At 42.2% G+C, this 13,972-nt stretch overlaps 1 pseudogene; it reads left to right on the top strand.

Annotated features, from left to right (window-relative positions):
• LOC114005283 (lipoyl synthase 1, chloroplastic-like) overlaps positions 1-13,972 on the top strand; it is a 139,343-nt pseudogene that overhangs the window by 79,574 nt on the left and 45,797 nt on the right.

Below are 13,972 nucleotides of genomic sequence, written 5' to 3'. Positions count from 1 at the left end.
CTTGGGCACGCACGCACACGCACCCGGCGTGAGTTTTAAGCCACCGGGTCCGGGACACGAACCGCGGTCGACTACGTGGGAGTCCAGCGACATAGTCATTATGCTAACTGCTGGTTCCCGCCAGTGTGAGTTTTAAGATGCTGGAGAATGGAGGAGAAGGGATTGCGGCATGGCCATCCCCTCTGGGGGGTGATTTCTCACTTTCTGTCTCTATGTCTCTCTCTGTCTATCTGGTGAGCGCATGCGCCCTATAGCAAAAATTTCTCCAAAAACAAAACAAAACAAAACAAAAACCCTCACACTGGCTGCAGGTGCATGCATTCCCAAAACCCCAAGAAAAGAATGGAGAAGAAGGGATTGCAGCATGGCCATCCTGGGGGGCGGGGGGGGGGGGGGGTGATTTCTCACTTTCTGTCTCTCTGGCGAGCACACACACCCTAGAGCAAAAATCTCTCTCTTTCAAGAAAACAAAAAAGAGTTTTAGTTTTGCAAGAGAAAAATTTGTGGATCTCTGTTGCACAACAACGTGCAGTATAGTTAATACTACTTTATTGTATACCAAAGAAGTTCAGGATGGCAAATGCAATGTTATGTGCTATTTACCACAACAACAACAAAAAATACTAGTAGGAAATCCTCCCTCATTAAAAGAAAAAATATATACAGATATACATATGTAAATGTATGTCTATGTGTGCATATGCATGTGTGCATGTAGGGTTCTTTATTCTACTTTCCTGTGTGTGTGTGTGTGTGTTTTCCAGGTTTTCCTAAATAATCACTCATTGTTTCCATTAAAAAAATTAGAAATCTTCGTGAAAGGAATTCTGGCCCAAATCCTATTCTTGCATAAAATTATCCTTGATTCATTTCATTCAGTGGCTTTTACAGTTTTCTGCTGATTCCTGTACCCACACTTTCACGTTCATTTTCATTGGTTTATTCCTTGAGTGTATTTCAGGGCTGAACTCCCTCCTAGACTGAAAGCTCTTCAAGAGAGAAAGCATCTGTCTTCGATTTTCTCTATATTTTGTTGTCTACCTATAACAGTACCTTTTTGTCGAGTAAATGTTCAGATCAGATTTGCCTAGATCAGCACTTCTCACATTGTGTGTCATGGGTCTCAATTCCTAAAGGTGCTCCACAAATAAAGAATTTCCTAAGCAAATAACTTTGCTTTATGTTCCTGTTGAGAATTTACCATGCATATGCTAATGCATATTAGCAAAATATATGAAAAATACTGCTATAAATAGACCTTCTTAACTTACTTTACCTTGGCATTTCCCAAACATATTTGATAGGGCATATTCTTCTTTTCTTATTTTGTTTTAATGGTTCCCATTGACGTTGGGTATTTTCTGGAATACTGTGTGGAAAATCAATTATTTGCTCCTAGAAGGCAGAGGCAGGAATTATGTCTAATGCATCTTTGAACTTGGCACATTGCAATGTTGTCTGACACATTATAGTGTTGAGGAAAAGAAATGCTTTTGTGTGACTGAAGAAGTACCTGAAGGTAAGCTTCTACGAAGTCCACTGCAATGTGTTCCCACATCGTAGTAGATGAAGGGCTGATTGAACAAACATTACAAATACATTCAGAAATTTTCCAGACGAAGCTGGCCAGTGGAAAAATATTTAAAAATGCCATAATCCCAGATGAAGTCTAAATTACAGGCAGGCTAAAAATATCACATCTCACATGGCAGGAACTATTTATATACAGAGCAACCAAACGGCCAGTAACAGTCAAGATTACCTACGAGGGAAATCTCTGGAAAATCTGGTCAGGCTTCCTGACTGCCAGTTCAGTGCTCTTCCCTGACCAGACTCACCAAATGCCATCTGAATTATTACTTCCAAGTTTTCTTTTTCTCTTCTTCTTCTCTTCTTTTCCTTCTTCTTCTTCTCCTCCTCCTCCTCCTTCTTCTTCTCCTTCTTCTTTTCTTCTTCTTTTAATTGACAGGGGCCACATGCACTTTTCAGAGAGTAAAAAAGAGAGAGAGAGAGAATGCATCCTTCTCCTCTATGGGGCATGGTCATGCCTCAATCCTTTCTTCTCCATTTCTCCATCTTTTTGGGATTTTGTGTATGCATCCACATGTGCTTGACAAATTTTTCAAGTCTCTGGGGCCAGGATTTGAACTGTGTTGGGCCATGCGAAATCTGGCTTCCATAACCACTAGGCCAGTCCCAATACTTCCAGTTCTGGTTTGGATCATGGTTTGTCCCCCAAAGTTTCACGTGTTGGAACTTGATATTGGGAGAGGGTGAAACCTAGTGGGCAGTGATTGCATCATTGTGACTGTATCACGGAGGCCACACTCTCACAAATAGACTAATGATGTCTTGAGTGAGCCAGCGAGTTCTAGTTCTCTTGAGAAAGGGTTAGTTCCTGAGAGAGCTGACTTCTATAAAAGTTAGAGCTCCTCTTACTGTTTTATTTTTTCATCTATTTCAAATAGTATACTTCAAGTATTAACAGTGGTCATATCTGATCTAGTGAATGATTTCAATTTTCTTCTTCATACTTTTTGGTTTCCCAAATTATAGTAAACACATTATTTTTATAGTTAGAATTGAGTGGAATATTATTTTAAATAGATTTGTAATTCCAAAAGAAATCCTAAAAAGATAAACACAATGTGTGGCTATTTAGCCATATTGTCCTGAGCGCCTCTCCAGGTTGTTCTTTCTCCATGTGGAAGAGGGCCGCAAAGTGGGCCCAGTGTTATTCGTTTTTACTCAAAGGCTCTGAGCCTCATGGCTCAGAAGACAGAAGCTGACAACACAGGTGTTCTTCACAAGAGCTGCTGGGATGGACCTTGGGCAGAAATCCCCTCATGCAATAGATTTTGTCCTGATGCTTCCCTGCTACACTTTCTTCCCTTTTCCCTTATTGAATATTCACTCTAGAAAGAGCCAGCATGCAAGTCCCACTCTGTGGACACCTGGGTAGGTCTTGCTCATGAGCATTTGTCAGTGAAGAGACATCACCAGCTGTGGAGGCTACAACACACCTGTAATTCCATTTATGAACAGATAAAACTGAACTCTTGTTTCCAAAAGGGAGAAACATAGCATTAAGGAAGGAAGAAGTCTCGAAATAAAAGAGTACAGCACCACAACATTCTAGCGCAGTGTTCCTCGAATTCTGGGTGTGTGCTAGGGTCACTGGGAGGGCTTGTGGAAACAGATTCCTCAGACCAGTTCTCAGAGACTCATTCAGCAGATGGGGAAGGGATCAGAGGAGGTGACAGTCTGCATTTCTTTTTCTTTTTTTAAATTTTATTTATTCATTCATTCTTTTTTTAAAATTTGACCAGAGAGAGACAAAGACAAAGAGAGAGAGAAAGTAATAAAGCAAGCCACCGGATCCAGGACTCGAACTGTGGTCGGCCATGTGGGAGTGTCCAGCGCCCTACCCACCACGTCACCTGCAGGTCCCAACAGTTCCCATTTCTACCAAGTTCCCAGATAACGGTGATGCTGCTGGTCTGTGAGCCACACTCTGAAAGCCACTACTCTGGAATAACCATTGCCCTGGTTAAAATAAGGAAGAGGGCACTTTTGGCCTTGAGACCTAAGATTTTTTCCAGAGGAAACTTTTGATTCCCAAACTTCCTTTCTTTAACTCTTTTCTCCTGATTGCGTACCTTAAAATAAATTTAAAAAGATAAATGTAACAAAACAAAATAAAAATACTTTTTTTTCACACATTTGTCGGTTTAAAGAATACTCACAATATACAACACAATAAAGATACTATAAAAGAGGACTGCATTAGCCAGACTGACTCCATCTTAAGTCAAAAACCGTTGGTTTTTTTTTTTTCCTCTCAGCCTGATACTGATACTTTTTGTTTGTTATTTCTCATAGAAACTCCAAGGAACAAACGACCAACCTAGAGCTTAAAACAATGAGGAGTATTCTGTCCCAGTCACAAATGGAACAAACCTGCTGTCTTAAAGGTAAAGTAAGTGGGCCCAGTGTTATTCGTTTTTACTCAAAGGCTCTGAGCCTCATGGCTCAGAAGACAGAAGCTGACAACACAGGTGTTCTTCACAAGAGCTGCTGGGATGGACCTTGGGCAGAAATCCCCTCATGCAATAGATTTTGTCCTGATGCTTCCCTGCTACACTTTCTTCCCTTTTCCCTTATTGAATATTCACTCTAGAAAGAGCCAGCATGCAAGTCCCACTCTGTGGACACCTGGGTAGGTCTTGCTCATGAGCATTTGTCAGTGAAGAGACATCACCAGCTGTGGAGGCTACAACACACCTGTAATTCCATTTATGAACAGATAAAACTGAACTCTTGTTTCCAAAAGGGAGAAACATAGCATTAAGGAAGGAAGAAGTCTCGAAATAAAAGAGTACAGCACCACAACATTCTAGCGCAGTGTTCCTCGAATTCTGGGTGTGTGCTAGGGTCACTGGGAGGGCTTGTGGAAACAGATTCCTCAGACCAGTTCTCAGAGACTCATTCAGCAGATGGGGAAGGGATCAGAGGAGGTGACAGTCTGCATTTCTTTTTCTTTTTTTAAATTTTATTTATTCATTCATTCTTTTTTTAAAATTTGACCAGAGAGAGACAAAGACAAAGAGAGAGAGAAAGTAATAAAGCAAGCCACCGGATCCAGGACTCGAACTGTGGTCGGCCATGTGGGAGTGTCCAGCGCCCTACCCACCACGTCACCTGCAGGTCCCAACAGTTCCCATTTCTACCAAGTTCCCAGATAACGGTGATGCTGCTGGTCTGTGAGCCACACTCTGAAAGCCACTACTCTGGAATAACCATTGCCCTGGTTAAAATAAGGAAGAGGGCACTTTTGGCCTTGAGACCTAAGATTTTTTCCAGAGGAAACTTTTGATTCCCAAACTTCCTTTCTTTAACTCTTTTCTCCTGATTGCGTACCTTAAAATAAATTTAAAAAGATAAATGTAACAAAACAAAATAAAAATACTTTTTTTTCACACATTTGTCGGTTTAAAGAATACTCACAATATACAACACAATAAAGATACTATAAAAGAGGACTGCATTAGCCAGACTGACTCCATCTTAAGTCAAAAACCGTTGGTTTTTTTTTTTCCTCTCAGCCTGATACTGATACTTTTTGTTTGTTATTTCTCATAGAAACTCCAAGGAACAAACGACCAACCTAGAGCTTAAAACAATGAGGAGTATTCTGTCCCAGTCACAAATGGAACAAACCTGCTGTCTTAAAGGTAAAGTATTTGATTGTACCCCTTAGCTAAGACTGAAACACTTGTCTCAAAGACTAATCATTTGATTGTACTTCCCAGCTAGAACTTGGCCTGATCTATGCTTTTGTATAAGAACGCCTTAGCCCCATAGCTTCCCCCTTCTGTAAAAAGGATCTGTAACTTGGTTGACTGGTTGATGGTACTCTTACATGTCTTCTCAGTGTGGCTGCTTTGTAGTAAATTTTCCTTTCTTCTCTAACCAACAATTTCGCCTCTCCCTATTTTGTTGAGCAGTGAGGGGTTAGACTTGGTTTGGGCTCCTGGACTTGGGGTGTAGATCCTCTCATCTGGCAACAATAAAGTGATAGAGCTAACCCCCAAAGTAGTGGCTAAGCTCTGTTCATAGAGAGTCAATCTCACATAGCTAACTATGGTTTGAATCCCAGTCCTGGAAGCTTAAAAAACATACCAGGCATGTATAATGCATGCCCCAAACCCTGATAGATGAATAAATAGTGGAAAAAAAAATTGCAATGTGACCATACTGCATTAGAGGTGCTCTCTCTCTTTTTTTTTCTTTCTGGTGAACTCACTCATCCTCTGGAAATTAAAAAAAAAAGACAGTAATAAAGAGGGCAGACAAAGTGATACTTGAGGGACCTTCTATCTCAGTGGAATGGTCCTACATTAACCCAATTGTGATGTGCATTTTCAGTGTTATTTGAGAATATTCTGTTGTACAATAGGCAATAAAAAATTCAGGAGTTGTGTTAAGTATGCATTATGAATAAATAAGTAGCTTGTGAGACATAGTCATAATTTGCACAATATGTTAAATAGACGTGTTAGTAAGTAGAACACATCAGTGTTGAACTTAGAAATAAACATGGGTGGAAATGAAGCCACACGATGGTACATTGATAACACAGCTAGACTCATAATTGTAAGGTTTTTTGTGTCCCAGGACTTTCGAAGCACACAGGACATGTGGTATGCCTGTGACCGGGATAACTGAGAATAGGGATGGATCATGGCATGGGAGCCTATTGATGGTGTCCGTCTCTCTGTTTTTCTTTCTCTATCAAAAGAAATAAACTTAAAAAAAATGAAAGGTATTGAAGAACCATGAGAGATATAATATTCATTAGGCACTCAATACTTGTGAAACACTAAATATACATGAGGCATATGAGACATCAAATATTCATAGAGTGTCGTTTGGCTACCTATTAGGATACCCACTCTGGCCTGCCATGTCCTCTGCCCTAGAAACACAAGTGCAGTCCAAAGGGGCCCATCACTCGTCACACTAATGAACAAGCTACCACTATGGCCAAGGGTGCTTATTCCCGCATCTCTCCTGTTGAACAAGAGTATGTTTTAGCCCCAGGTATCCTCTACCTTTGGGGTTCCCTTGACCAACCTCAAGTTTGGTCTTTGTAGCCACTCCATCACTCAGAAAGCGTCATGTGGCAGAGAGGAAAAACAGCATGTAAGTGTTGCATAACCCAGAACTTTGGGCCAGTGTGGTCCTTCCACCCAGCTTCTACCTCTCCTATGTGTGTTGTCCTGTCTCACCTCTTCCCTCTAGCTTCTTGCTTTGTGCTTTTAATCAGTTTGAACATCTTATCTAAAAGACCTTCTGTTCTATGACCTCTGGGATGGCTTGTCTCATGATGGGCTTGGAGAAAATCCCTGGCATTCATATAATTTACTACAATACCCTAATAATCATGCAAACAAATTACAAACATGATATCTTTTTACATTTTTTTCCTCTCCATCTTTGACCTCATTGCTTCCCTTTACCATAACTTAACCACAGGGCCTCTCTATATGAAGAGGATCGGCATGAATCACATCTGGCTAACACTCACTTGTCAGGCTTACTGAGAAAATTAGAATAAGCATCTGTGTCTGGGCAGGGTCTGGTATAGAGTGCACTCCTCGCAAAAGTAGCTGTTAATATTTCTCTAAACTCCTACAAGATAATACTGCATGCTAACAAACAATGCAAAACCTCAAAAGCATCCTTCCATCTCTTTTTTAGTCAGAGCATTAAATTATGTTGAAAAGTTACTTTAGCTAATGCGCCTTCTCGTGAATGTATTTCTGTTTCTTTGCCCCCCTGAGAGTTTCCCTAACTCACTCATTATTTTAAGAGAGAGCCTCTCACGTTGTTTAAGTATAAATACTGTGCAACCCACAAAACAAAGACCACATCTAGAGTTCAGCCATTGATGCAATTACTTTGTCTTCTACTCCTAACTACAGGCTGAGCATTCCTAATTCAAAACTCTGAGATTCGAAATGCTCCAAAATCCAGCACTCTTTCAGTGCCAACATGATGCCACAAGGGAAAATTCCATATCTAACCTATGTAATAGGTCATAGTCAAAACATTGCAATACAAAAATATCATACAAAATTACCCTCAGGCTATGTGTCTAAGGCATATATCAGGCATGAATGAAGGCTATGTGTCTAAGGTATATATCAGGCATAAATGAATTTTGTATTTAGAATTGGATTCCATACCCAAGATATCTCATTATGTATATGAAAATATGAGGGGACTCCAAAATTTTGTGTAAAAGTGGAATTAAAATACAAGTTAATTTTTATGCAAAAAATGGAAATCCATGCATTTTTTTCCCCACAATCCACTCATTCACAAACTTTTGACAATCCCTCTTATTCCAAAGCCTAAAGCCAAAAATCCAAAACGCTTCCAGTCCCAAGCATTTTGGAAAAAGGATAGTCAAGTTAATCACAAATATCATATGTTTCCTTCTATAAAATCAGTACTTTTTAATTTACTAACCCCTTAAAAAGGTGTGCCCCCTTCAAATTTACTGGGAAATCATGAGAATACTTTTCCTATTTGAACTGTCCTATAACAGGGTTCCTATTAACAACCAGGCCACCAGCTGAGCAGTGGGAGAGTGAGTGAAGTTTCATCTGTATTTACAGTCGTTCCCCATTGCTGGCATTGCTGCCTGAGCTCCACCTCCTGTCAGATCCACAGCAGTCTTAGATTCTCTCACTGAAACATGTAAAAAATCCCATTTTTCACTCATCTTCCCATAACTCCACCGGCTTTGAATGAAGTTGCAGTCCAGTTGCAGCAAACAAGCTCACAGTTCCCACTGATTGTGCATTATGGTGAACTGTGTAATTATTTCATTATACATTATAATGTAATAAGAATAGAAATAAAGTGCACAATAAATGTAATGCACTTGAATCATCCCCAAACCACCCCCTTCTGACCCCTGATCCATAAAATAATTGTCTCCCACAAAACTTATCATTGGTGCCAAAAATGTTGGGGACTGCTGGTCTGTATCACTGACTTCCACGAACTCCACAGAGCCTCCGCTGCCTATGTCAGACAGGAAAGGCTGGAATACATTTAACAAAGTTTTGTTATGGATGTTCAAAATGTGGCCTTGAGGGATCTCCTCTTCTCAAGCTCAGAAACAAAGCTGCTGACCCCGACTGAAAACAGCAGTTCAGAGCAGCAGCTGAACATCATTTCACCGTGAAGCCGGCCTTGGCAGGCCCTCTCGCACTCCATATGGTCTGCAGTTCTGGTCTCCAGGAAGCACCCAGATCATTCTCCCCTCTTGGTTTGTATTGCTTATATCCCAGCATGTGTGTTTGAAAGGCGATTGTTCAGAAAAGATGCCTCACCCTGAGGTTTTGTTCCCTATTAAACTTTATGCATATAATTGATTAAACTGTACTTTAATATTTTTCCGTGTATATATTCTCTGTCTATTTAGGTTGCAAGACAACGAAGCGTGTCTTAATCTGAGAAGGACCCAAGGAAGCAAACGGAGTAGTTATTCTCGAGGACCAAGGTCTGAGTCCTGTGTCACTGTCTTAGCTCAGGCTGTTGTAATCAAGGACTATAAACCCAGTGGCTTACAAACAGCAGACATTTATTCCTCCCAGTCCTGGAGGCTGAAAGTCTGAGGTCAAGGTGGAGCATAGTTGGGTTCTGGTCAGGGCTCTTCTCTGGGTTGCAGACTACCCACTTTTCCTGTGTCTTCACAAGGTGGCAAGAGGGTGAGAAAGCTCAGTTTCAAGTGCTCAGAAGGCACACATGACCAGTGCCTATTGTGGGAGGACAATGCAGGTTGAGAAGTTAAAAACAAGGAGGGTGGGAGAAAGAGAGCCTCTGAAGAATTTCAGGGGAAACCGTATGCTTGTTTACTTCTTTGGGAACGCCCTCCTCTCTGTGGAGTATGGCGTAGCTGCTGGAGAACGTGCCCATGATACTCTAAACCTTCTGGTATGAGGCTCCCCTGAACCAAGGCAACTTCCTTCTTCACTTGCCCCCTGTCTCCAAAACATTGCTCTTCTCACTCACTAGGCACACAGATCCCCTGGGGGTCCTCTTAAAATGCAGATTCACATTCAATAGATCTGCAGTCTCCTATTCCACCCACTTCCACTCTTACCCTTTGTAACCCAGCTCCCTAGCTGGACCAGGAAGAGCAAGGTCCTGGATGCTGATGCTCCCAGGAGTTGTGCATGTTGGAGTCAATGGAGGTGGCATGTAACATGGTGGGAAGAACATGAACTCAGACTGGGCCACAGGACCTGGAACTTCAGGCTACCACTGTTGGCTGTGTGAATTGGGCAAGCTACTTAACCTCTCTAAGCCTCCTTCTTATCGATAAAAATGGAGGCAATCACAAGGCTACCTACCATGTTGTGTGCTGCTGGCACGTAGAAAACAGTCATAGATGTCAGACGGCTCAGTTTTAGGATGTGAAAGTACAATCCTCACTGAGAAGAGAAAAGGGGCCAGCAATGGCATGGAGTTTAAAGCAGCTGGATCCCACCTGGCTGACTGCATAGTTAGAATTCTGGATCCAGTGGCTTAAAAACACACTGGGGCATGTGTGTGCCTATCCCAAATTCTCAAAAGGAGAATAGAGGAGCAGGGATTGTGATGTGACCATCCCCCTCAGGGGGTACCTTCTCATTCCCTCCTCCAAACTCCCAACTCCAGTCTCTAGAGAATCCATACACTTTACAGGCAAAAAAAAAAAAAAGAATTTAATACTTAAGTATCACTTTCTCAAGGAAGAATTCCTCAACCTCCTAGCTTTATACACATGTAGCTGAATTCTCTGTTTCTCAAATGCATGTATCTCCAGCATGGCCTTCACCACAGCCCACCTGCCTTAGTCCATCCGCGCTACTACCTTGGAGTACCGTAAACAGACGTTCGCCTCGCACAGTTCTGGGAGCTGAAATGAAGGTGCTGGCAGACTTGGTTCCCTGTGAGGGCCTGTTTGCTGGTTTCTGCAAATGTGGAAGGGGAGAGGGGTCTCTCTGGGGTCTGTTCCATAAAGTCACTAAGCCCATTCATGGAGGCTCTGCCCTCATGCTCTGGTCACTTCCCAAAGTTCCTCCTCCTAATGTGTCTTGGGAGGATTTAAGCATATGAATTTTAGCGGTCACGGCATTCAGACGAAGTGCTACCTTCAATGCTGACCTAGCTCTCATCCCTCCCCACAGAATTTAGGTGCTGTGAATGCAGCAAGGGCAGCCCCTTACTCCAGTGCTTTCTGTAGCTAGAGGACGGTGCTGCTTTGGCTGCATGAGGACACCAGAGGCATTTGTTGAAAATACAGATTCATAGCTTCCACCACCAGGTAGTCTGGGTCAATGGGTCTCATTTGAACCCAGAAATTTGTTATTTTTTTAAAGCTCTTTAGAGATTCCACTGCCTGGTCATCTTGGGAGCCACTGGATTTTTCCACTTTGTATCTTTGGTTTCCACCAGCATCTGGCAGTGGTCAGCTTTGAAAAAATGTTCACTGAATGCCCGTGTCATCCTTTATGCTGGCCATCCATACATACTCTTATCTGCAGGGGCACGTCAGGTTTTATGGGGCCTGATCCTTACTCAGTTTGTGGGGGTGGGGGCTTCTTTAAGAAAAAAATACCAAACTAGAAATAAACATGAATATTTATTTAGAATGAGTGAAGTCACAAAAACAAATTTTGAAAAGCTGACAAATACTACAAAATTATAAAATTATCTAAACTTACTTGCAATATAATTTAGTCATTCCTCTGCATGTCTGATCCCATTTTGTTTTTTATTGACAATGACTTAGAATGTATAAACCTGTGGTTCTTACATACTTGCTAGTTGTGCGTGTTTTACAAACACAAAAATCTGAAAAATGGTATGTCTTGTGGTTTCCCTACAAAAATTTGCGGAGATAGTGTATGTTTCTGCATCCTGGATTATCAAGTATATTCCTAGGAGAATATCCATCGTAACTCAGTACTGGCAAACTGAATTGTCCAGTTATAAGTTTATATATCATAGAAATATGAAAAATTCTATTTCTTGGGAACCAGCAGTTAGCGTAATGGCTATGTTGCTGGACTCCCACGTAGTCGACCGCGGTTCGCGTCCTGGACCCGGTGGCTTAGAACTCATGCCAGGTGTGTGTGCGTGCATGCCCAAGATCCCGAGAGGAGAATGGAGGACAAGGGATTGCGGTGTGACCATCCCCCAGGGGGTGATTTCTCGCTTTCTGTCTCTCTGTCTCTCTCTGTCTGTCTGGCAAGCGCACACAACCTATAACGGAAAAAAAAAAAAACTCTCAAAAAAAATTCTATTTCTTGTGATGTCCCCAAAAATGTGTGAATATTATTATATTTTTGTACACCTGAACTACCAAATATATGTCTAGCAGAGGAGAACATCTGCTTTAGCTAGGTGTTGGGGAACAGAATTATCCATTTACAGTTCTACTGAGTTGTCGGACAAGTCATGATGCATTTTTGCATAGGAAAACAGAAAAAATACATCATGGCTTGTCCAACGACCCAATGCATAACTGATGATTAGAGTCTTCCACAGACTCGCTTCTGACTCCGATCATTTCAAACCTTGTTTCCCTCTTTGTTCACATGGTTCTGGAGTCGGTGATGTAGGAGACCTTGGATCAGTGTGGCTCTGACCCACACCCTTGGACTCTAGCACCTCCCAAGTCAGCACAGTGGGGAGCCTGAGTATCTTCGGAAGCTTTTTCTAAACTGGGATGACTAAACCTAACTTTATTACATCTGAAAATGATTGAAAATATAATAATAATTCCATCAAGCCAAAGTTAAATGTATCCTCAACTCAGCTTTCCTAAAATGAATTCTCAGGATGCCTTTAACCATTTCACCACCACCCAATGCAAGGGGAATATGAGGAGGAGGAAGCCAGAATGGGAAGAAGCAGTGGTCCTGGGTCAACTGCTGTTGAAATCCTATCTGTACAACACAGTGACACCTGGCGATGTGGACCCATGGTTCGGGTTCCTCTCCTATCTCATAAAGCTGTACAAGTAAAGGTCCCAGGACCAGCAGTTAGCGTAATGGCTGGACTCCCATGTAGTTGACTGTGGTTTGAGTCCCGGATCTGGTGGCTTAAAACTCATGCCAGGCCCGTGTGTGTGTGTGCCCAAGATCCTGAGAGGAGAATAAAGGAGAAGGGATGGCAACATGGCCATACTCCCTGGGGAGGGGTGGTGATTTCTCACTTTCTGTCTCTCTGTCTCTCTCTGTCTGGCAAGCACACGTGCCCTATAGCAAAAACCTCTCAACAAAACAAAACAAACAAACAAAAACAAGTAAAGGTCCCAGTGTCCACGCTTAGAGAGCATCACAAGAAGTCCACCTCGGCTCATCAATCCTCACAGTCTCTGAGTTAGAGTTCCCTGGTTGCAGGCAACAGCAACAACTCTGGGTCAGCATGAAGGCATTTACTGGAAGCCTATCAGGTCTCCAGAAATGAAAGAAAAGCTGAAAAACTGTTTTCAGAAAATGGCTCTGGGATCCAGGAAGCAGAAACACATCCATAGTTTTAATAGCTCTTCCCAGGTGGGAGAAATGGGATTCAAATGCTTTTCAACCATTGCATTATTAGCTCAAAATATAATTCTAAAGACATTCCAATTCAGTTCATGCATCCACCCTTTGACCACAGGATGAACCATGTGGGTTCCTCCCACCAGGACTGGGTTCAACGTGAAGAGGTCTGGTTACCCATCACTGAGTCAGGTGCTGCTGTCAGAATAAAGGCATAGAGGGCTGCTGCTGGGCAGATGTCCTCTACGTCTCCTCTCTGCTCCCAACAGGGCTGTCTACTGTTCACTCCATTGTTAGAAGTAACTGTGTGTGTGTGTCTGTGTGTACCCACAATTGGTTTCGTGTCATGCATTTTCAATTCACACTTAGAAACTTTCATACCACATGAAACATGGTATGTATAGAATACATATTTATTGAATTATGAATATCTCAGTGAAATAATGGGAAGGTTTTATTATTCCAGTGTTACTTATGAAGTCATGATGGTCTAGAGAAGGTTAACTAACTTTCCCAGGGCTACATGGCCAGAAAACATGTCACAGCTACGACTGGATAACGTCTCTTGTACACAGAAGCCATAGATTGTATTCCCTTTTCGCTGGGATTTCAACCTGCACCCCTTGGTAAATATCTGGAAACCAAGGAGCCTCTCATGAAGAGTCACAGGTTCTGGATACCTCCCTACCTTACCCATTCTGTCTATACCGGACCAGTCCCTAGCTGGAGGACCTCTCTGCTAGAGCACTGCTCCATGCCATCCATGCTGCATGGCAGGGCTGGGAGTCTGAAGCCATCCCTTCACCCGGGGAGGGTTGTGCTCACAATCTCCTGCCGTGAGAAGCCATCAGCAAAAAAGA

This window comes from Tupaia chinensis, unplaced genomic scaffold (genome assembly GCF_000334495.1).
Source record: "Tupaia chinensis unplaced genomic scaffold, TupChi_1.0 Scaffold143615_1, whole genome shotgun sequence".
Classification (NCBI taxonomy): Eukaryota; Metazoa; Chordata; class Mammalia; order Scandentia; family Tupaiidae; genus Tupaia; species Tupaia belangeri.
Note: the sequence above shows the minus strand (reverse complement) of the source record. Positions and strands in the feature narration are given on the sequence as shown.